Below are 25203 nucleotides of genomic sequence, written 5' to 3' on the forward strand. Positions count from 1 at the left end.
AAATAAACCTAATGGATTGATGTCTGTCAGCATTACAATAATAAATACAATACGGTGGTGAGTGTTGAATTTCCACAAACATGGAATTCTTACCCAGTAAACATGCATGAACCATTGCAGTGAGACGTAATGACATTGACTCAGTCTTTCAAAACTCATGTTCATATGTACTGCCCCCCCAGCCATTAACATATTAGAAAAACTGGACCAGCTTTGGGGAATCTGTTGGCCCAGGGTTCATATGGCCTACAGGAGGTCCTTATCTGCTGGTCAACTTCCTTCTGATATTATATCTGGCCAGTGATTGGAAAAAAGGGTTATTGTGCTTGGATTTTAAGAAAGCCTCCTTTGGAGATAATGGATGCCTTTACAAGCCTAATTATAGTGTGGAGGGGAATTTGCAAGAGGGAAAGAAATATGTAGACTAACAATAACACAGACAGACAGACAGACAGACAGACACACACACACACACACTTCTTTTGAGGAAAATATGCGCTCTTGAGCTTAGTGGAACTTCCATGTAAACAGGAAGAAATATCTGTGCAAGAAATATCTACAAATGAAAAACATCATCTTCACCATCTATTCATTCAAAAGCAGAACTATCAAAACATATTATTCTTCAATGGATGGAGAAAAATCTGGACGTGTCTATAGAACCTCTTCTGTTTTTGAAAAATGAATAATTTTAGTGTTAAACAGCAGAGAGTATCCTGTGATCTATATAAAAGGTGATTTTCAGAAGCAACGATTACCCCTTTCTGGCTAGCCAAAACCTTTTGTTTGTTTGTTGGGGCCAGGGGAATCTGATGGGTCCAATGGTTGCAAAAACAGCTCCTGTTTTAGTCTCCTGTAATTAGTAGCAAACGCTCGATATAATAAAGGGGAGCGTTGATGAAATAAACTACTTTGAAAATGGCTCTCACTAGGGAGCACTTTACAGTAACCTTTGGTAATTCCTCAAATGTTTTATTAAGCCTCTTTCACACTGCATGGCAAATCCAAGCCCAAACACTTAATGCCCCCTTTTGCCCCCTTCTTCTCCTGTGACTTATAATCAAGTGGGAAGATGAATTTCAGTGGAATCCAAAACAGAGCGTCTAAAACAAGACGGTGGCCTTTCATCCCTACAGAACCGGGGAGAAACAAGAGCTATCTAGATTAGCAAACATTAACTCTTCAAACAGGAGTGCACGACAGATGTACGTTCCTCGTGGATTTACACTTAACTGTACCTTTTAACACTCATCCATTCTAAGAGCTGCACATAAAAGCACTGTCATCTCTGTCAGGAAAAGGCTTAATATTACATTAGGATGTGTTTTCTCTAACTTACATTGTTTGAAAACTTAATTCTCTGTTATTTTATTCAAAGTACACATGAGATTAACACTTAGCACCAGACCTAATGCAACACTGGCCAAGACCACACACAGCGATTCCAGCTGTGACCTTAGAATCACTCTGTCTTTAGGCCAAGTTGACCCCCCACCTCCACCTTTATGCCAGTGCTGGATTTACACATAGTTAAAGCTGATTTTCTGCCCATAAGGTTTCCTGAAATCTTATAGATCTCTTGGAAGTGATATATTATTAATGCATTTATTCTAAATATCTATGGGAAATATTGCTTTCCATCTGAATAAGCTTTCCTTGAGGGTCCTTCCTTCAATGGCATTTTTGAAGCTACATATATAGAATGCTTAAATTCTAAAATAAAGCAAGTTATTAAATAAAAAGGTTTTTCTTTCTTTTCTTTTTTTTTGGTTTGATAAAAGGCATTTTCAGCATTCAAAACAAATTCACATCATTTTGATTCCAGTTTGCATCAGTACAAGTTAAGAATCACTCTACTGGGAATTTTTTTTTTTAAAAGAAAGGCAGTTCTATTTTCAGATGATGCTTTTAAGTAAATGAATAAGAAACATTCCTTTCCTCTTTATTTTAATGGGAACACAGAGTCATTTGAAAGGCCCGTTGATCCCTAGGACACTAATAAAGGCAGATCCATGAGATGTACTGCAAATAGGGCTTCTATTGAACGAAACTGAGCTGCCTAACCCCAGGCATGGTGGATGAGCTTGTTGAACAAGACACAGAGCAGTGACTAGCGTGTACTTGAATGCGGCATGACTGTGGGAAATATATTGTACTTGGAGTGAGCTGGGGAGACTGATGATCAAGCCACTTCAATGGTTTTTGCTGACTGTGTTGGGCCCACAGGGGGCGTCTTTGATAGGTTATAGATGGCAAAGCTTTTCCTTGTGGGCTTTGGTACATTTCAGTATTGTTCTTAAAGGGCACTTGGAAACTTTTCCCCATACAAATCCTATTGAAATGAAAGAGGAATATCATGTGAGCACAGATGTTCATTTCAATCGGCTTGCAGAGAAAATGTTCTCAGGGGCTTGTGCCCTTGGCAAGACACAGTCTGTGATTTTAATTGTGATGTTACAAAAGCTGCAAAATAAGCCTCCAAATCCATGTAATCAACATTTCCAAATAAATTCCCCAATGTCTTTTGCGTTCCATTAGGACTCCAAATCTATCAGAATGTTCCTTCCCTCCCTCCTTCAAAACTTGAATCCATTCCAAAGTTCATAACCTGAATTTATTTTGAAAAGCCAGTGGCTAACTCAGAAGGTCCATCCATGGCCTAAATCCAGTGTGGTGCTGGTGCCAGTGTCAGAGTTCTTTCCTTCCTTCTTCTTCCCCTTTGTAGGCTTCAGAGTGCATAGGGTTGTCCAGCAACCAGGAGTGAGTTTTTGGGGTGTCCTAAGAGATACAGTAGGAAGTGGAGCTTGGTCCCTACTGCTTTCAGTGCTGGATCCTACCTCATGTTTCCACAAGGTCTTTCCTGAAAACCCTTCAAGAGAGAGCTACTGTTTCCACTATTGTCTTTCAGGGTGGGGACCAGAATCCCACCCACGACACACCTCTTGTTTGTAGAAAGCTGCTCTTTGATCTTCACAAGAACTGTTGGGAAGGGATTGAGTACAACAGTAACTTCAGTGGTCCAGAAGGTGTGAGATAACCGGAAAGCAATGCATATATTTAATTTAGGGCTGCTTCCATGATGTACAATTGGGAACAACAAAGTCTTGCTGTATGATTACTACTAGACAATAATCTAAAAACTAACAGGTCAGGCCCAGTTCTATCATCAGACCAAGTGTGGTGGCTTCTTTGGGCAGTGGACCTGGAGAGTCCTGAAGGAGCAATAAATTGCCAGCGAATTTACTGACAAAAACGGAGAGAAGTGCTTGTGGGATTTTCTGCTAAAAGAGTCAAATCACCTTGATTAAGCTTGGACACCTGGTACCTTGACTTGGATGGTGGGGCAGTGCCATTTGCTGCTTTGTCTTATGTAGAGTTGCCCAAGTGAAGAAGCAAATTGGTGCCATGTCCTCTGGGCCACCACAAACCAAGGAAGTCTTCTTTAGCTGCTTTGTGTACCACTGATGCCTGATTTGGACTTGATCATCCATGTCTCTCCCCCTCAATATGTGGGGGCAACAGGCAGAACTCAAAGGTAATGTCTTCCCAAGACTCCTTAAACCCTCTAGATAGCAATGTCTTCAAACAGCAAAATGTTGTTGGCTAATAAGTGAGTGATGTTTGAGATACAGCAATGCATTGACTTTGATATTGGTGTGTATACATATGGTGACTTTAGCAAGGGAGAAGAAGGGGAAAAAGTGTCCATTTCTGAGTGAGAAGTAAATATTTATTTATCTGTTAGTAACATTATTCCAAAGAGGTGGCATATGTAGTTATCCTCTGTGCCATTGTATCCTTAGCACCATTCTGTGATTAGGGCGTGTGACAGAGTGCCAAGCCGAAGGTCTCCCTGTGAGCAGCATGCCTCAGTGGGAGTGGAAATCTAGATCTCCCACACTTCAGTCCAGCTGTCTGACCACCACACTACAATGGATCTTCTTCATTATTTATGTTTCATTCTGTGATCAGCAATGAAATTTACAGGAGACCTTTTAGAGTTGGTGATAGAATGTGGGGTGTTCTCTTCCAGTGCCCAAACATTGTATGGCTCATTTGATAGATAAACAGCACTTCCAGCAACTTCAACTGGCTTTTGAGTTGCAACTTAGGAAAAACTATCATTCCTTTAATAAGCTGGATTTCATCCCAGGGCCTCTACTTCTTCATCTCTGTATAATGAAAACATAGTATTCCAGTTAGAATGCTATTAACTAAATAGGCCTGGGCATCTGTGGTGAGGATGGGACCAAGTTTTTGTCACCAGCATTCAACCATGTTGTGTCAAAAAATAGGGATGGGATGGGTGGAATTAAAACAACGGCTGAAATCCATACTAAGTTGCAGCTAGAGCAGTCATATTGAATTGATGAGAACCCCTTCATACATTCCATTGATTCAATGGGCCTACTCCAGTTGTGACTGACTGCTGGATTTCAGCCATTAAATGACAGGATGCTAATTTCTGATTTTGCTTTCTTGTGGTGAGGTCATGAGGGGCCAACCCTCCCAATTGCAAATATCATTGCTCCTCTTACGGAATTCTAGGAGCAAACCCCACGTGGTTTATCTCTATCTCAGTCTCTATCTCTATCTCTACAAATTCTGCCATTGGAAGCCATGGGAGAGTCCCTTAAGGACTCTTTCAGAGGCCACATATGGCACTGTTGCTGTACTTTGGCCATCTCTTTCTTAAACTGATGGCACTAGGAGAGTATTATCTAATTTAGCTGATTTTACTTGGTTATATTGTGGCTTTGAAACATGCAGATATATATGTTAATATCAATGCAGTTCAAAATTACACTGATTTGTAAAAGCTCTGTAATACTTTTGAATTGTGTTTCTGAAAGGATGCATAGTCTCTTGCCCAACCATTAAAAGTTGCCATCACAGGGCTTTAATACTAATGATAGTGAATTTCACTTCGCTACTGTAAGTGTGTTGTTATATTAAAAAAATAAAGTGATATTGTTCAATGCAATACTATTCAGTTGATCAGAAATTGCAAACATCTAATTTTTAAAAAACTAACATGACATTCCTGCTAATCCAAATACATATGCCATGAGGTGGAAAAAACAAGAAGTGTTTAGCTTTGTTACGAGCATCTATCTTATTAGAAGTTCATTTGGCAGCATGCTAAAAGTTATTCTTCAAATGCTTTTTTCTGTGCATTCTTTTTTGTTCCATGTGGTGAGATCTTGCAAATGTACATGCGTATGTTTGACCAAGCTATCAGAATTAGTTATATTCAATTGTCTCTGTAACTCTACACTGCATTAAACATCTTAGCAGCTTTTTAGTTTTACTACATTTCAGGGTATTGAGAAAATTGCTACCATTAACAAAAGTGGCTCTGAAGAGTTTAGAGGACTTCAGGAATGTTAATGTGTTGTAGAGACTTAAACATGTTAGTTTCAATTTGTTCCAGATAAGAAAGCAACCTGTCTAACTGCAGTTTGGTAACTTGCATAAGACTGTACATTATATTTCTTAGCTGCATTTTCATAGAGTTTTGTGCTGAAAGAAGTAAAGGATGTTTGAATGACCCAGGATTTTGTGGGCCACTTTAAACCGTTCCTATTGTGCTGTGCATTAATATTAAAGATAGGAACCTTGATATGCTTCAGTTCTAAAGACATTTATGTGAAACATAATTGCTCTGATTTCAACAGGGCTTAATTCAAATACTTAGGACCACAACCTTGATCATGATTCAATCTTTAGGCTAAAAACATTTAAGATATATATCCCACTGATTTTAAGGGTATTTACTTTTAATCAGTAAGGTGCTTAAATTCCTCATTTTATCTCTGTCTGGTAAGACAACCTTGAAATGTAAGCCATAGATCACAATGAATAGATAGAACAACTTTTGGGAAATAAGTATTAATTAATACAATTTAAATTGTATTAAAATTGGACTGATGATGGCAAAGTATTACAGGTCATTGATTTTCTCTTTTCTTTTAGTTTTCCTGTTTTTACACAGTTTAGAATATACTTTAGCAATAACATTTTTTAGTTTATGAATATGATACACTGTAAACCTAAAACTGGTCTTTGCTAATACAATTCTTAAAGAATACAAAGATTAGAGTTTTTGTAACTGTTTGCAGTATTGAAACAAAATGTCAGTTTAAATATCTATTTAGAATTCAGTCAAGGCTCAATATTGACTCATTTGTTTTTCTTCTTTCTTTGTCTAATATACTTTCTTTATACTTGGTGTTTTCACTTTTCTGAAATCTAGCTGTTCTATTCATTTTTTAAGAGCATCAGTCTTAATGGGAAAAAAAAGCAGATCATACTATCCCCCCACAAAACCCTTGTGACACATAGAACTTTTGAGGTTTCTTTTAAGTACTATATAAAAGTGTACATTATGGACTTCTAGAATTTATTACAATTTACAGGGTACATGAAAAACTCTAGGAAGGATTAAGAATGTTCAGTAGGCATTCAGAAAATGGAAGGCTGTACATATATTGTGAGTTAATTTTGCTAACTCTACATCCTATATATTTCTCTGATCATTTTTCTTTGGCCAAAGAATTATTGTTTCATGTCAAAATGTGCTATAATGTCAGAGTACTGTTAGTAGCTTATTTCACACACTTCTTCTGGGGCTGGTTATGTTTCATTGCAACAGGAAGTGAAGGATCATATTTTGGATCAATTTTTATGGGAACTCACATTGGTTTTAATAGGAAGTTTGATTCCCACACATGGATTTTTGATAGAAGCTGATAAAGCAGTGGTAGATTTTATGGTCCTTCTGTCTGGAAGATCAGCAATGTAGCTGTAAAAAAATATCACACTGAATATGTCAATCATGTCATTCGAAAAGCCTTTTAAAAATGGAAATTTCACAGGCATGCATTAAACATTGTAGGCCGTGGGCTCCAGATTTTTCTGTTTGGAGCAATTCTGCCTGATCCAATCACTGTCAGATCCAGACATTTAGGAAAAACTGCATGAAAAGTGTATTTTAAAAAACCCTATTGAGCATATCTGAAAAATTAATCTGCAGTAAGTAGCATAGCGTTAAGTTATTTGTGCATAATGATAAAATAAATCCTTCCTTCAAAAGATTATGTTTATGTGAAAAGAAATCAATTGAATGAGACATACATTCAAGAAGACGGGTGTCAAATGGCAACTTGAAGTAGTGCAGCGTAGTTTTCTATTTCCTTATCTTTGGCTGGATTACTGTTTTTACAGAAATCTACATTGGAAGATAGCATGCTATTTAGGATGCTATAATATGGTTGTTACTTTTTAGCTAAGAGAATAGGTTGATGATCTGTAAAGATTAAGAGGCTGGGAAAGGGATGTTGCTGTTAAACAGATGGCATGTTATATGAATTATGTCATTTCTATAGTTATAAGATAACTTGAGAAAATGTACTGTAACAGTATGATCTATGCTAAGATTCATTACCCCCCAAATGCTTTCAGGAAGAAATGGAAGTTTGGAACATGGGCTGATTCTTCCTCAGCTTTACATCACAGGAAAGGTTTCGCTTTTACATGAAAAATAGCTAGCTTCGTCTGCCCCTTGACAGGCTACTCTCTTTTGCATGTGCACTAAATAGCCAAATAGATTCATGCAAATAACTGCATTGTGAATTTGTTCTCCTGAAGTAGAGACAACTACCATCAATAGCAATAAAAGTCAAATAATGAAATAAGAATACTAGGAAATCCAAGGATTTTAGTGTAGCCCATTATTCATTCAATTCCTGGCAGCCTTTATGATTACAAATCACTTGATTGACTAACTAGACATTCTCAAAGTGAATTATGAATCAGATTCATTTTTCCTGGTTGATAGTTGGTACATGTTGTAACTCTTCCTCTTTGTGATATATCAAGTTCTTGTAACAGTAATAAGAGATATAATCAACTCTTTATTTCAGGACAAATAAATTGCCTTTTCAAAAAAATGAAATGTGGTTGCTAACATTTTAACAGGCCGGCAATGTAATTCGTGCCTGCTATTCCAAGGTGGAAGCTGGTATGGTGAAATAGCTTTTAAGTATTTGACTTTGTTGAAATTATTTGAAGAGCAATAGACTTCTCAGTCCACATAAGGCTGTCCCATAGACGTCAGTGGAAATTCTCAGTGCATATGAGAAAATAGATGGATTTTTCTCCTTCTTTAGGAGGAGAGGGAAAAAAGAATGTTCCTGAAACAATGGACTGGAAAATTCTATGTGACCCCCACCCCCACGTAAGAATATATTAATAATATGCCTGAATGAAAATTCGCAGTTTGTAGGAAAATATTTTAAAAGAATATGAGTTGCTTATGAGTTCCCTCTCTATTGTCTTTTTGTTTAAGCACATAATTTAATCATCACATTCTTGGTGGGCTGTGTGATGACAGTGCATGATGACAGAAAACTTGGAAATATAAGGTTAATGTACAAGGTGAATTCTGAATATATGTTTTTTAAAATATGGAAATCTTTAGTAAATGAATAACTACTGTTATTTCATGTAAAACCGATTGAGTCATCCTTGATTATTTGATAGGAACTCTTCCTGACCAGACTTTGTCAGTGACCACCAACCCACTGCTTAATCATAATCTAGTCAATGTGAAGTCACTCTCAGGAGAATTAGATAGCTTTATATGTTTCATAAAAGTGGCCCAAGTAATTTTAGTGGATTACTACATGGTGCTCCACATTTGTGGACCATTATACACCCACCAATACTTACCATCCATCTGGCCTACTGGGTCCCTCAGGGTTCTGTTTTGTCTCTTACGTTATTTAACATGAAGCCACTGGGAGAGGTTGTCTGAAGTTCTGGGGTACGGTGTCACCAGTGTGTGGATGACACCCAACTCTATCTTGCCTTACTATCTAAATATGAGGAAGCTGTTTTGGCATGAGTGTCTCATGTCAGCAATGGACTGGATGGGGGTGAATAAATTGAAATGCAATCCAGGTAAGACAGAGGAGCTTCTGGTTAGTCGAAAGGCAGATCAAGGAATAGAGAAACAGCCTGTGTTGGATGGGGTTACAACCCTTCTGAAAACACAGGTACGCAGCTTGTGTGTGTGTGTGTGTGATGTTCCTGGATTCATTTCTGAGCCTGGATGCCCAGATTTTGGCACCGGCCAGGAGTGCCTTTGCGCAGTTAAAACAAGAGTGCCAGCAGTGCTTTTTCCTGGAGAGGCCTGATCTGGCCATAGTGACACATGCCTTAGTTACATTCGAGCTAGATTACTGCGATGTGCTGTATGTGGGGCTGCCTCTGGAAAATGTCCAGAAATTTCAGCAGATCTAAATGTGGTAGCCAGATGGCTAACTGTGGCTGGTTACAAGGATCACATAATCTCCCTCTTTCAGCAGCTCCACTGGCTGCCAATTCCTTTATGGGCACAGCTCAAAGTGCTGAATGAATTTGATCCAAGCTGTCTCAAGGATTGTCTCTCCCTTTATGAGCCTGCTTGGGTATTATGGTAATCAGGAAAGGCCTTCTTCTCAGTCCCACTACCTTCACAAGTGTGTTTGGTGGGGCACACTGGCTTTCTCTGTTGCTGCTCTCAGACTTTGGAACTCTCTCCCACAGGAGGCCAGACTGCCCCCATCTTTATTATCCTTCTGCAAGCAAGCAAAGACCTTACTGTTCAGGCAAGCTTTTCCTTACTAACTGGCTGCTAGAATGGGTTTTTAAATGGATTGTTGTGCCTTACTGCTTTGAGTGTGTTTTTGGTGTTGCTTCTGTCTGCACTTATTTTGAGTATGGTATTTACTAGATCCTTTGTAGTAGTTGTATACTTACTGCTTTTAGTTGTAAACTTTGTCTTGTAAGCTGCTTTGGATCCTTTTAAAGAAGAAAGGCAGGGTAAAAATATCTGAAATAAAAACAGATAAATAAATAAATAAATTTCCCCACTGCCAAATTTACCAGTTTTCTTTCTATCAGTCAGGCATTATTCTGTAGTCATTTAGCATGCTCAGTTCTTAGTAAACTTAGTAGACGTAGTAGTCACACACACATTCTGACTTTTACTTATTTTATTTATTTATTGTATTTATACCCCACCTATCTAGTCATTTCGACCACTCTAGGCGGCTTGGAACTTATACAAATCTCACAGTTCCTCACAAGCCTGGGGGGCTTGCCCTTTCTACATATGGATGATGCCATATGAATAATATACTGTAAAGATAAACCGTAAAAGAATGCATTTGCTATTGGTATATGGGGTTTCATATTATTTCTTCTGTACTATAAAATCATAAAACTCTTCAAATGTCAAAAACTAGAATACTTCAGTCATGTAATTTAAAAAAATGAAAATCAGAGAGTGTTATAGCTGATCATTCATGGTAAAATAAATGTGAAAAAAAATACAGGTAGGAGAAGAACTTACTGGCTGAAAAATCTTGGTCTCTGGTTTGGAGGCAGCGCAACATCATTGCTTAGAACTGTCACATCAGAAGTCAGCATAGCTGTGATTTCCTACCTCCTTTAGGAGAAGAATGGAAAAAAAGAGACACTATAATATTTTGAAAAATACATTGCTTCTCATAGAGCAGATATACAATATTTTTGTCAAGCAGGTTTTGAAATAATATGAAAGCATGCAAAGAAGAATAGGATAATATCTCGGAAAGCAATGACTCCTTTTCCTTATCACTTTTAGCTTTTCACAGAAACTATGACCAGGATCCAATGGCCTATTTCTACTGATTCCTACTTTTTCTTTTCAGAATCAGTGATCCTTATTCCTTTCTTCGCCATCCTGCTTGTGCTCGCTAAAAGTCTGTTTCAGAGCACTGGGAAACCCTTTGGAACAGATGTTTGACATTACAGAGGACAAAAGTAGGAAGGGAAGAGAGCCCATAGTGATTCCACTGTGGTTGGATGCAGGCAGTACACCACTGAAGACAGAAGTAGTCTGTCAGCCTATGATTGCCAGTCTCTGTTTGAGAAGGTCAAGCAGAACAGTCACAATCATGATCTAAATGTTTTATAGGAGAATTTTAAATCCAATATGTATAGGCCAGGTTACTCTGTGCCAATGTGACTTTATAAAAGTACATTTTGCTTTTTATCAGAAGCATTGATTATCAGGCTGCTTGGAGATGTCTTTGCCCCATTTGGATAAACAGCCAAGCACTACCTTATAGACATGGTGGCACCTGCTTACATTTAAAAAAAAAAAATCTGTCAGACATTTCAGCCATATTTCTTGTCACCTCTTTTTTCCTTTCATGTTCTAGTATGTTATTCACCCAAATCAAGCTTTCAGCAGCTAAGAAGGTTGGAAAATGTAATTGATGGTATTTAAAAAATATGTATCATGCATCTATGTACCTGTCTACTATTTTAAAACATTGTTCAACCAATAAAATCTATATAATGAATTCATTGAAATATCAGTGACTCTAACTAAGGGGTAGAGAGATTAAATGAGTTTTAAGAAAGAAGATATATTGTTTTAAAGTTGTAAAATAAATTTGAACTACAGGATTGGCCAGAATAAAGCAAGAGAGAATTGTGAAGTGTGTGTGTTTGTGTGTCAGTTTTTCCTCTGATTAAGTGCCTTGGAATTCCATGATTTGATGTGGAGAAGGAAAGCAATTATTTGGGCGCATATAAAATGAAACATTCAAATATGCATGATATTATGCAGAATTGACATGCTTATTGTCCGAAACAAGCAGAACTTGGAAAATCAAACTATGTGGACTATAATTCCTAGAATCACCTGAATAATATGAGCAATGGCCATCCAGAGTTCGGGAGCTGTAGACCACAAAGTGACATTCCCAAACTTTACAAATAAGGTCCTTGAATTTAAACTGAAAACAGTTAAATTGAGAGGCAGATGATAGTGTCACACTTCATCCATGTAGGTTAAGTCTGAAGTGAGGCATCATGCTGTTTGGCCTAATGGACCAGTGCCACTGCACCCACTCTCCTTAATAAAATTACATACTGTACATTGGAATTTTATGCAGTGTTCTTTCTCCTAGGGGTCTGTGATACCTAAAGGAACTAGTGATAGAATATGTGAAAAGGCTGAGCCAAGGCATTTTGCTGCCCGAGGTAAGGCACAAGATGATGGTAGCTGGACAAGCAATTGAAACTTCCTTCATTGCTGACAGTAGGATAAAGTCCTCCATTGCACTTGAATAGCTGGCTGAGAAGAATGACTGATTACTATTAACTTGTTTTTCTTAAAATTCAGGTGTATTCTGATAGAAGAAAATACTCTTGACTTCAGTGGGACATATGCCCAGGATAGAAGGCAGGTTGATGACGTGCTTTACATATCTGGCAGTAAGCCTCATTGAAGTTAAGGGGGATCAGCTGCCTATAGAACTGTGCTGTCTGGCTAGTTAAATTCCGCTGAATTCAGGTGGAGTCACACAGCCTATGTCTGTAGGGGAGTTCCGTACCATTTTTGTGCCTATGTCTCATTAGCCTACAACAGCAAAAATAACAAAAAATCTTGTTTCCTGAAAGACCAGCAGGTTTTATTTTGTGTAAGCTCTCATGGACTACTTCATCAGATTCATAATTACCATTCAGAGATGCAAATTAAAAGTTCTGATCTAGTTTTTTTTTTTAAAAATTAGACTTTGACTAAGCAGTTAATTTTTTTAACACAACCATACTCCAATTCCTTAATTACTGTAATATTCCAGAAAAGAAATTGGTGTGCCTTTATAACAAGAATGCTGCACCTAAGAGGAGATGTCACACAAATGCCTTGTTTCCTGAGACAGTGGAGGAAAAAAAGAGAGAGAGAAAGGTACAAAGGATTGACTTATTCTGCTTCTACCATAGTTTTAGACCACACTGTATTTGAAAATGTTTAGCATCATCTCGTATTCTGTTCTGAGCTGATACGGCAATGTAGTATTGTAATTCATTTCATAGGATGGTACTTACCTGGGTGTACACACCATTGGACTCACTGGGATCTCTAAGCAGATATCTGTAGGACTGAGCTTTAAAAGTACATTCCTATAAATTAGAAATAAGCCCCACTGAGTTCAGTAGGATTGCTCCTGGATAGAGATATCAAAATCTCTGTGTCTCATTTTCAGAGGTCCACTGACATTCTTATCCCATTCTTGTTCTATGGTGAGTCACCAGACTTCCCCATTTTTAAATGTCAAGAAATTGGAGCATAGTTTTCTTTGTCATCTCATCTGCACATTTTTGTAAACATTTTCCTGATGTACACATCTTATACACACATTCCCACTGAGTAAAATGTTTTTGTGCGCCTCCTTGAAATGAGCTCATTTTTAGCTACCTACATTTTGAAAACGTACATTTAATTCTGTGGGCAGTATTTTCTTGGAAACTTATGGCAAGTTTAGAAAATATACTCATTTCTGAGGCAAAATGTAGTGTTCTCGTCTCAGTTTTAGTTGGTGCAAAATAGATATTTTTGTACTAAAATTCCACTCCAATGATTTTCATTTCAATTCCGACTCCGAAATAGGTATGCTTTAAGTCTGCAGCTTTCAAGGCAAAATGGTGAACTAGGACATACCTGCTTCAAATCTTGGCCCAGATCACAACTCACTAGGTGGCCTCAGAGAAAACACTATGTTGTGTCAGCTCCCACTCCATCAGAATGACGAGAATAATATTTATTATATTTTGTTAAGGAATTTCCTCACGAGAATAATATTTATTATATTTTGTTAAGGAATTTCCTCACAATGAAGCCGAGACTAGGACCATTCCTGATAGGTTTTAGCTGGCCAGTGACCACATATTTATTCTGCATGGCTTTTAATATATGATGGACAGTTTTGAGTTTGTTGTTTTGGATTTAGAAGTCTCGGTTTTACTTGTTTTTGTTTTGTTTTAAAAATGCATTAAGTCTGAAAAGTCATATGAAATGCTTTTACAGATGAAAGAAAGTAATATCGAACACCCATCAAAGGGTCATCATAAGGGTGGCATGTGAAAGGGTGACCTGTGGAATCCACCATGTTCTGGATTTTACTTTTTATTGCCAGTATGGGGCAATAATAGGGATTATATGAACTGGAATCTAGAACATCTGGAGATCCAAAGATTCCCTCCCTGCCATTGTATGATTTATTGAGACTATATCTGTAAAGTAGTTTAAATATCTTAAAATGCTATATAAATGCAAATTGTTGCTACCAGCAGTTCTGTGCAAAAAGCCGGTGTGCTGCATATAGAAGTGATCATGAGAAAAAGCTCTTGTTTGTTTGCATGGAGCAGGAGCTTAGCTCTCTGTGCCTTGAGCCAATAACGACATAAAATGTTGATAGGAACTCAGGGAGGATTTCATGGCCTGAATTTCCCAAGAGATATGTACCTCACACTTTGAGAACCCTTGTGTTCTATTATTCAGTATATATATTTATAAAGAAGAGGGGTCGCTTATAGAGGTTTGATCATGGTTTAACATACAAGATGATCTGTATTCATTTTCATCATTTCATGCCTTCCACTTGGCAGCCTCCTCAGGATGCTTGTCTTTTTCTGGCTCTTTTGAAGTGCTGCTTGCATTACTTTGAGTTCCCTGAACTCACCTGCAGTAGGCCGTTTATTTTAAAAGTTATCTTTCTTATTCTTCTCATCTTTTATTGGTTGTACCTCTCAAAATTCGCAGCCAGAAAAAAATATCAAACAAAATAACCAAAATGAAAACAAAACAGAAAAACATAGTGGCACCTTAAAGACTAGCTTTTATATTCCAGTGTAAGCTTTAGTGGATTGATCTACTTTGTAGGACATATTTGATTCTAACGGATTATGAAAAAAAAAAAGGAAAAGGGGGGGAAAGAAAAAAAGCTCATATAAAGGTCAGTCTTTAAGGTACCACTGAATTTTTGCATTTTTAAAAATTTGTTTTGGTTTTGTCTGGCTATGCTTATACAGACTGTCACAGCTATTACTTTTAAAACTATTTCAGCATTAAGTATTCCTTATGCAGAACGTGTCGTGTTTTAATGAAGTGAGGATCCAGGGTCACAAAATGGTAAAAATTGACCAACTCCATTCTGTGGGTAAAGAGTGTTTTTGTAACTAGAGATTACGTGAGCGATTATATGTATTTTCCTTCAGCATTTTAGTTGTCTTCTGGGATTTCTCAATCTGTAATTTCCCAGCATGAATAAATATCTCTGCGTCTTTTCACAGATTGTTGAGTGTCTCTGGCATACAACTTGATAATCTCTGTGTTGAAGAAAATAGTTCTGGAACAATGGATAACAATAGTAAAGGATCTTATTGCACCTAAAGATCAGTGGATAGAGCTGGACATTTCCATTCCAGAATTTTTTTTTTTTTTAAAAACGGAAGTTCAAAATGGCACATAATGAACCAATGTCACATAAGGAATCTAGTCTAGGGATCAAATGTCAGGGTATACAGTATGTTGCCAGAAGGAGCAGAAGATGAAAAGGAAGCAATATTTAGAAATGCTTATTTTGCTAGAATATGTATGTATGTATGTATGTATGTATGTATGTATGTATGTATGTATGTATGTATGTATGTATGTATGTATGTATGTATGTATGTATGTATGTATGTATGTATGTATTTATTTATTTATTTATTTATTTATTTATTTATTTATTTATTTATTTATTTCCCCGGCTCTCTAGTGAATAAGTGGCATCCTTTTAGTTATGACAGTACCTTGTAGTGAATTTTGATTCTAATTCCTTACTAGAGTTTGGAATTGATTGCTTTTCCAATAATAATTATGTTTAACTACCATACACTACAAATATATGCCAGGTAGGTGGGACTCATTCAGCCCTGGAAGGCAGCCCATTTAGGAGAAGGAAAGCTCTGATTTCAAACCTCCACTGCCTTGTGGCTTTATCCACTGATAGAAAAGGCTTCAGGAGTAAAAATCGAGGCAAAATCCGGAGTTCCGGAGGCAGTTTGTGTCATTCTGGCAACTCCTGCGACATCGCTGGAACCATTTGTATTGGCTCTTGCCTTTCCATTGGACTATTTCAGTGATGTGGAGAGGGTGGATTTGCTGCTTGGGTAACAGCCTATCCTCCATATTATTTTACCCGGGCTTCGTGCTCTGGAGGGGACACTCCAGCTTTGCATACAGCGTTGAAGCAAAATCAGGGAGCTGGACAGGGGACAGATTGTATTTGTCTTCAGTGTGGAAGAGATTGTCACTCTTGAATTGGTCTTCTCAGCCACACTAGACGCTGTTCCAAGTCCTCCATACAAAGTACGTTACCATAGTCTCTCAAGACTGAAGGATGCCTACACTACAAATATAGCTTAATACAGGATACGTTCACCTCCTTTTGTATTGTAATTGTAATGTTTTAGTTACTTTTATGATTATGGGAATGTGGTCCTCACTATAGAGTTGTGAAGGAATACCATGTGGTTCAAATGCTGGATCATGCTATACTGTTGTTGCCTCTGGCTTTGCTGTGTGTGTTGAAGTAATGAGGTGAACAGCAAGAGAGCATGCTTTGTACCACAGGCCAAAGACTTCTAGCATTCAGGTAGTTTTAAAAAAGAAGTATCAACAAGTGACCATTTTAGTTACTTTTTTGGATAGAGGAGAGCAGCTGAGAGAAGGAGGGGAGGAAAAAGATGTCATCCATATCCATGTGTTTATTTGTTGATAGATCATCTATCCATTCAGATAATTGTTAGATCCTCTGTCAATTCAGTAACTGGGGGATTGGACAGGATTTTGTTTCCAGTGTTGCATTATAAATCCTTTAACCACAGTAAGAACACGAAAAGCCAATTTTTGCACAGCAGTGGTTAAATTGCAAAAAATAAGCAAGAACATTTCTCCCTTCAACAAGACTGGGGTTGGGGCACAGGGCCCCCATGTAGTTCAAAATCCATGTATAACTCTTATGCCCCCCAAATGTAACTACAAAGCATAAACATATGATTAATGCACATACTCCCGCACCCACATCTACACACCTCCGCTGACCCACATCAGCTTTCCTGCTTACTCCAACACTGTCCTTGGCCACCATGTGAAAGGGGCCAACTGGGCTGCCACCATCAGACTGGAGGCCACCACACTGCTAACAGCAGGGCCCTAGATAAACCTGAGACCCACCTTTCTCAGGCTACTTCCTGGAGACAAATAGCAGCACAATATTTATGGAATGTTTATTTATTTATTGGGTATTTATGGAATATTTATTTATTTATTGGATATTTATGGAATATTTATTTATTTATTGGATATTTATGGAATATTTATTTATTTATTGGATATTCATGGAATATTTATTTATTTATTTATTTGTTTGTTTATTTATTTGTTTGTTTACTTATTTACTTAATGAAAACATACACACCTGTATATAACCAAACCCGTGTCGCTCAGATCCATGCAATTCAAGGGAGAAATATAATTTAAATGCATGTAGACATCAACAAGAAATCAGTGAATGATCCGATACAAAATTAATACAAGCAATAACTGCCCTTCTGAAAAAACCTATGACTAGACCTGATCAGACCATATACTGAGTTGCAGTGCCAGCAATTTCATGATTTACCTTTAGTAAAACTGAACTGTCATATCCTATTTATCTTGAGACTTAAGTTCTGGCTAAATACATTGTCGCTTCAGTTGCATGGATACAGTAGGTAGGGAAGCTTTGGCCATAAAAGACACTTCAGTTCCTTGTTCCGTTTGTTCTGAAATTCTGCGTGTCACATTTAGGAACCAATGAGAATGAGCATTCAAGAATGGGGAGACTCTGAGGCACTTAGTGGTGTTGGACCATATTCACGTCACGTACCAATAAATGTCGCAATTATGAACATTGCCATTTGGCTGAGATTGGCAAATAATACCTAGCCCTCAGTTTAGGAAATTACAAAAACTCATCATCATAACCGGCCAATTGAGAATCACCCTACAAGTGATTTTCAGGGGATTAAAAAGATTTAAAAACAGATTACAAACATTTTAAAGCTGATCCAGGCAGGCACTAAGAGCCAGCTTCTTCTCCTCTTTCTCTTTTTAAGCCATCCGAGAGCCCAAAGACCCTTCAGAACAATAATTTTCACTGCCTGTTAGAAGTTCAAGGGAGATGAGGTCAGCTTAACATGCCCTGGGAGGGAGTGTCACACTAAAGGCGCTGCTACATAGAAAGCCCTCTTTCATCTCATGAGCCTAGCATCTCCAGATGGTGGCACATACAGCAAGGCCTCTGCTCAGATCTCAGACTCTGGGCAGGTATACATGGGAGGAGGCAGTCTTTCAGATACCCTGGCCCCAAGATGTTCAGCCTTCTAGAAGTCTTAAACTGAATCAGGAAGGCATATTGGAAGACAGTTGAGTTATAGTAAGTACTGCATGTGCCTCAAACTGCACATCTGATAACAGTCTGGCTGCAGTATTTTGCATTAGCTTTAGCTGCTGTATGCTTTCCAAAGTGCAACCCCATGTGTATTGCATTCCAGTGGCCTAGTTAGGAAGTGGGAAGTGCACAGATCATTGTGACATAATCTGCCTTCTCTAGGAAAACGTCAAAATCGTGCAAAGGCACCCCTAGCTACAGCAGCCCCTTGGCTCTCTAGAGCTAATGCTGGGTTCAAGAGCACCTCCAAGATACCTGATTCTTCAAGGAAATAATGGCGTATCCAGAAAAGGCTATAGTCCTAAACCCAAACTATTCTTTCTGTTAACCAACAGAATTAGTTTTGTGCTTGGGTTGAGCCTCACACACATCTAATCCATCACTGCCTCTTGGGTGTTGGTTGAGCAAGAAGAGAAAGAGCTGGCTTTCATCAGCATAGGAGTGAGTCCCTCAACTCTGGATGACCTCCCTAGTGGCTTCATATACATGTTTAAAGGGGCAAGGGGCAATATTGAACCTTGAAGGATATTGTAAGGTAGTGGTGGCTTAACAACAGTCCCCCAGCACCACCTTCTGGGACTATTCACCCAAACAGGACTGCAATTCTCCATAATCACTCCACAAAGATACTGTGCTCAATGGTATCAAAAGTGCTGAAGAAGTCCAGGGAACAAAAATGTGTATGCAGTCCTCAGTATCCTTTCTGGTGCATTGTCATCCATCAAGACAACTAAAGCCTGTACCCAGATTGGAACTGAAACCATCAGTTTAATCTAAAAAGCCTGGAATTGTGCTTTCACCACTTGCTCTAAGACCCTACTTAGAAAATGAACATTAAATACTGGTCTATATTTATGTAGCATTTTGTGATCCAGTGAAGTCCCTCCCCCCCAGCAGAGGTCTTATAACTGATTCACTTTAGAGGGGTTGGAACACGCCATGTTTTTCCAAAAAAAGCCAACTGGTTGACTCTTCCTTATGAGCCAGGGTGGAGGAAGTTCTAGGGAACAAGTGCTTGACTTCACCTTTAAAAGCAGCTTGCCTGCATCTTCAGGCTGACCAAACTGAAGCTCATCCATCAAAACTGGACCAGGGAATGTCTCAATTACCTACTCAGAATGTACCTTCATTATAGTCCTAATTGGAATAGATAAGTTTTGCAGATTCATCATTTCTTTCTTTCCTTTCCTTCTGTCAGCAACTGCCACTGTCAAGGCTGGGAGAACTAATCGTAAATATTGGCAGAATCTGAGAAAGTTCCTTTTTCCAATGATTACATCCAGAAACTGGCCTTGTTGGTTGGGGAATTCTGGATGTTGTAATCCTCAAAAAGCAACTTTTTCAGTGTGCATATACTTCTCTAAAGGAGCAGCAGAAAGAGCAAATGGATATTGCACCAGCGGAACCACTATTAAACAGGCACAATCTGAGGGCATAAAACTCTGCATTCAAGTTATTCATTGATTTTTTCACCTTATGCAACCCCAGTGAAGTCAGTGATGTGTCAAAAATGTAGGTCAGTACTGAAAATAGCTTACTAGAATATATCAGTGAATTTTAAAAGGGATTGTGGGAGTCCACTGTTGACCTGAAATTGAACTAAAGAGTCCAATCTGATCAAACTGCCATCTGCATCAACCTATTGTTCCCAATTAGGAATTTATTTCCGTTCTCTGCCCCTAACCATAGCTGACATGACAGAAACATGACAGAACTTCTCCTTGACTGTGACTAAAATGAGTAAGACATAATGTTGGTTTAAGTAGATAAAAATGTTAGGCTTAATAAATGAAAGAGGAAAGGTTGACATGAAACCGTTGCTAAAATTGTTCCACCTGGAAAAATTGGAAGGTGAAGGAACTGTCATGGGTGAAACTAGGATAAACAAAATGTTGTTCTTCATCACACAATGTGGATGCTTTCAAAGGGGTGGCCTTGTTCATTTTTCAGTATAAAGCCAAGAGTCCAGTGGCACCTTTAAGATGAATGGTACACACATAGTCCACTTCTGCAGTCCTGTGACTTCAAGTGCATATGCAATATAAATAATTATACTGGTGTGGGATGTAGATAGTCAAGTCACAGTATATTTAAATGCAGAATAGCAGTGACAATTGTATCAACATAAACACACTAGTACGAGGTGGTATAATAAGAATCTGTTATATCATGCTGGAGTTTCCCAGTCAAGCAGTTTCTCCCTCTATGAAGTTACTTCAGATTGTAAAGCAAGAATAGGATCTAGTTCCTGAAGGTTTGTTGCAACTGGCACCACGGAATACTTTGAAGTCATCCTAGTTGTAGGACTAGAACCGCATGCCCCAATCATGAATGGCTTAATCTTTTAAGTTTGTGTTAAAGGTTGTGTTTAAGGTTACACTCCAGGGCTTTTAGCACCTTGACCAAGAGGGACTAAAGGTCTAGAGCATGCAAAACATATTGAACCAAGGTATTTTGGTTTTATTTTCCATTGAAAGGAAGTGAGAGATGTTTGAAATGATAATGACTTCTATTTTTTTACTGTGATAGAAAGGCAGTAAAAATTTAATTTTTCATTTCTTATACTGAACAAAGAAGAAATATGCCACCTTTAAACCTAGATATTTTTTAAGCATTTATATCATACCTGCAGGCTCCAGTCCACAAAAATGTGTGACAAAACCTTTTAATCTTTAGGGCACCACAAGACTGTATTATTTTTGCTGTAGAACCCTAACATGGCTAATTCCTTGGGAGTTTTTGCAAGTAAAGACCCCATGTTTAGCCATACAGAATGGAAACCAATCAGCCTCGAAAAAGAAACTCATCCAGCTACAGGCTGCAAAAATGATGGCAGCTAAAACTGTTTAGTCTGGAAAGTGCCGCCTGCCTCTTTGAACAGAACCCTATCGGTCAGTTAAAGTGGCATAAGTGCAGTGGCATAAACTGCAGTGAGGAATTGCAGTTCCTTAACAAGTTGCAACTAATACCCTTTGTCACATACCAGTTGATGGGTTGATATGTAACAAGAGATCCAAGTGGCAACTTATTAACTTGCAGCAGTTTGGGGTTGCAATTTATGCCACTTCACTTACACCATCATTACTGACTGGTAGGATTCTGGCCTTTGACATTCATAATGTTTATTTAAAATGGCAATATAAGTGTATATGATATATGTGTTTGTATTTTTACTTGTTGATCAAGTCTTGATGAAAGAAAGGAAATTTCTGAAGTGCATTGGGCACAGTAAAACTAAGATCATGAGTTCTCTCCTAAATTCTATGTTGAGAATTCCTTCTTTCTTGTTTTTGTATCTTAGGAACCAACATTCAGAGAACTGTTGCCTTTTCTCCTTAAAAAGAGACACGACCATCATTTTTAGTAGCTGTTGGTTGACTTATTGGAGATGGCATAGAAAGACAATTAAGAGATTACTGGACTTCAAAACATTTGAACGGTCAAAGTTTCTCCATTGCTGCCTTTTGGCAAGAATGGGCAGAAGGTAGATCTAGAGTGATTGATAGATCTCTGGCTAATCTGCAGCCTAACCACAATAGTTTCAAACCATGATAATTTAACAACACAACAATCAAAAGCATCTTCTTTTTCTTTCTCTTTTTTCTGCATTAGGTGGCTACAAACATAACTGACTGGCCATGTATGGAATAATATTCTGAGGCAACAGTCCTACAACAATATAACTTGGAATAAACTCAGCTGAACTCAATGGGAAATCCTTCTAAAGAAATGGGTATAGCTGCGAAACAAAGATAGGCTGGGCAGGCAAAGGGGCCAATGATGTGTGTATTAAAAGACTGTGAGTGCAGTGCTGGAAAAGAAAACAGCATCAAACTGAAGAGGAAAAACAGCCAGCCACAAATAACGTATTTCTGCCATACATCAAAGGGTCATGGACCGCAGGGGGAAACTTTTGAAAAAACACAACCTACAAACAGTATTCAAGCCCACCAAAAAAATTACAACAAATGTTACGGTCAGCAAAGGACAGAAGGGACCCCTCACCACTGCAGGAGTATACCAGATACCTTGTAGTTGTGGCCAGGTATGTATTGGAACCACAAAACGCAGCATCCACATCAGAATCAAAGAACATGAGAGACACTGCAGACTAAAACAACCGGAAAAATTGGCAGTAGCCGAACATGCCCTAAAAGAAGCTGGACATGAAATTCTTTTTCAAAATACTGAAGTACTGGACAACACCAGCAATGATTATGTTAGATTGCATAGGGAAGCCATTGAAATCCACAAACACCAGCAGAGCTTCAACAAAAAAGAAGGAAGTTTAAAACCGCCCAGAGTAGACCCTTGGTTTAGATGGGTGGGACAGAAATCTAACAAACAAACAAACAAACAAACAAACAAACAAACAAACAAACAAACAAACAAACAAACAAACAAACAAACAAAAACTCAACAAAGCCTGGCTCCCAGCACTGAAAAATACAGCCTGCTAAAGGTCAACAAACTCTACCCAGCCACAAGGGCCGGTGATCACTGCACACAAAAGACCAGCTATTGACACCCATCAATCACAGTGACAGATAATCTCTCCCTTTTATCACAACAATACACCCACAACAAAAAAGCTGATCTCCATAATCACCCACTCTCCTGAAAAGGACAAAAGCTTATCCCACAGCTATAAATACTCAACTATCCAAACACCTGCACCAGAGCACAGACGGACTTCTGACTCCTGTCCTCTGAAGATGCCGGCCACAAAGACTGGCGAAACATTAGGAAGAACAACCTTCAGAACATGGATGGCCAAAGAGCCTGAAAAACCCACAACAACCATCAGATCCCAGCCGTGAAAGCCTTCGAGAATACATTTTTTCCCTTTCCCTTTTCTGTGTCAGTCAAGAAGCTGCCCACAAATGAAGCAGTTCTGACTGCAGGCAGTTTCTTGATGGGCACTTCAGATAATACAAAGACTTTTTTTTAAAAAAAAATCTGTGATGTAGCATATCAGTGATGGTCTAGCAGAGTAAAAAAAAAGCCCCCCAAAAGTTCCCCTGCCGATCTGCCAAGGAGCAGGGGAAGTGTTCAATTTGCGGATATCTCGAAGTGGCTTGCTTATTAAGCCAGTTCACAATACCGGATATTGACAACAGAAATAGCCAGACTAAATAGGGTTGTTTGAGGTCTGTATGCTATTTGGACCAAATGGCATATTGCACCTCCACCTGATCTCAAGTGACTCCATTTAGATTACACCCGCCCCCTCCAAAAAGGCCAGTGTAGATGACTCCTAAATTGTTTATATAGAAGGCAACTAGGGGTTCAGTCATGAGGTAAATGGAGGATGAAATATCAGGAGTCAAAGGTGGGAATCCATCCTGGGCCTGCTCTTTTAAAAAGGTCCTGACTGCTGAGCTCCTAGAGCCCATTGAAGGGTTTTATGCTGGGGAATTTAGCACCATGAGACCTTGCCTAGGAGTGCCTTTTATTATAAAAAGACCTATTTCTTCTGCTGACTTGCAAAGCACATCTAAAAGATACAGATTTATACTTCTATAAATAAGGCATGGGATATGTTTTCATTGTCAGGGGACACAGGCTAAACTTAAGAAGTTATTAAGTCAAGCATATATTGCAAATTAAACCAGTAAGGAAGAAAAACAGGTGTTTGAACCATGATGAGGAATATGAAAACATGACCAATTACCTGAAAACTGCAGGAAATACTCTTGTAATGTAGTGTACAAGGATGCAGCCATTAAACACACAGACACACAAAGAAATCCAAACTGGGTTGCTGGTTGGCCTGGTTTATACATGTAGCAGAATGCGATGCACAGGTCTGAAAAACTTTGGTATGTATAAACCTTTTAAATGACAACTCACAGAACCCCACAATTCTTGGATTTGTAGTCCAAAAGAAGTAACTTTCTCCATATCTGATCCTCTTTGACTGCTTTCTGGGGCCTTGCCAGCCAAGCCCTCCACCCCTTTCTTTCTTTTGCAGTTCCTCTGCTACATCAGAAGGGAGAGATTCTCCCGAGAATGCCGCACGTGAAATACTTATGTATTAAGAATTTATATGAAAAATGGCCCAGTCCCTTGTGTTCGCATGCAAAAGACAGTTTAGGCGTGGGAGGCTGAAATTTTCCGTCAGCTGTTAAGCTTTTTGGGTGGCCTTGGGCGAGTGCTCCCTCCCAGTCTTCCCCTGCCTCAGCCTTTCAAGGTAGTTGTGAAGATCGATAAATGTTTTTATGTAGGTCACAGCCATAAGGCTACATACAGAAATATTTTAAAAAATAAATGATGCATAATAATGTTCCATTGTGAGGCAGCAGCAGATCATTTGAAAACTAAGATGAGGTTTGGCTCAGCTCTGTAAACTAGAAACAACCTCAGCTCTGTAAACTAGAAACGTTAAACACTCTTTTATTTTCTTTACTGAACAATACACCTTCATTTTGATTTTCAGACTTCATTTTGCCAGTTTCCTGTTCACACTGAATATCTGCAGGGAACCCACAAAAATGGCTAGCAAGAAGTCACCTGCATCCTTTTCTTTGTTTCCATGGAACCAATGCCACAGTATTAATACAGGTAAAACTATTCATTATTTATCTTACTCTAATTCATTGAGTAAATGATTGTCCCTTCTAATGTAGTTGATTTTGTGTAATTCACACTTTCGGTGCCCTACAAAGGAAAAAAAAACATACTTTCCACCATTCAGAAAAACATACATACATTAGCAGACTACAACTGAAGAGATAAAACCATCTCTTTAAGTAATGACTGCTTGCTTCTGTCTTGTAAAACTGAAATTTTCCAGACATAGTTCTTTTGTACTTTCAGAATACAATGGTGCTCTATGGAT

General features: G+C 38.4%; 1 protein-coding gene and 1 long non-coding RNA gene across 51 annotated transcripts in view; one reads left to right on the forward strand and one right to left on the reverse strand.

Annotated features, from left to right (window-relative positions):
• Positions 1 to 25203, forward strand: part of LOC110089212 (uncharacterized) — a 147965-nt gene that overhangs the window by 42003 nt on the left and 80759 nt on the right. For 27 of the 50 annotated variants that reach the window (XM_078386320.1, XM_078386311.1, XM_078386314.1 and 24 more), the window contains one exon: positions 21975 to 24926. The gene's annotated coding sequence lies outside the window, so the exon portion shown is untranslated. Of the gene's footprint in view, positions 1 to 12683; positions 12791 to 21663; positions 21847 to 21974; positions 24927 to 25203 lie in introns of all 50 variants that reach the window. The other 23 variants (XM_078386329.1, XM_078386332.1, XM_078386346.1 and 20 more) reach the window with 5 other exon arrangements.
• LOC140704936 (uncharacterized) lies at positions 27 to 21979 on the reverse strand. The gene is made up of 3 exons (XR_013542186.1): positions 10400 to 21979; positions 9805 to 9877; positions 27 to 4172 (listed from the first exon to the last, which is right to left on the reverse strand). It is a non-coding gene; the product is annotated as an uncharacterized LOC140704936 (long non-coding RNA).

Source organism: Pogona vitticeps, chromosome 2 (genome assembly GCF_051106095.1).
Source record: "Pogona vitticeps strain Pit_001003342236 chromosome 2, PviZW2.1, whole genome shotgun sequence".
In the NCBI taxonomy this organism is placed as follows: domain Eukaryota; kingdom Metazoa; phylum Chordata; class Lepidosauria; order Squamata; family Agamidae; genus Pogona; species Pogona vitticeps.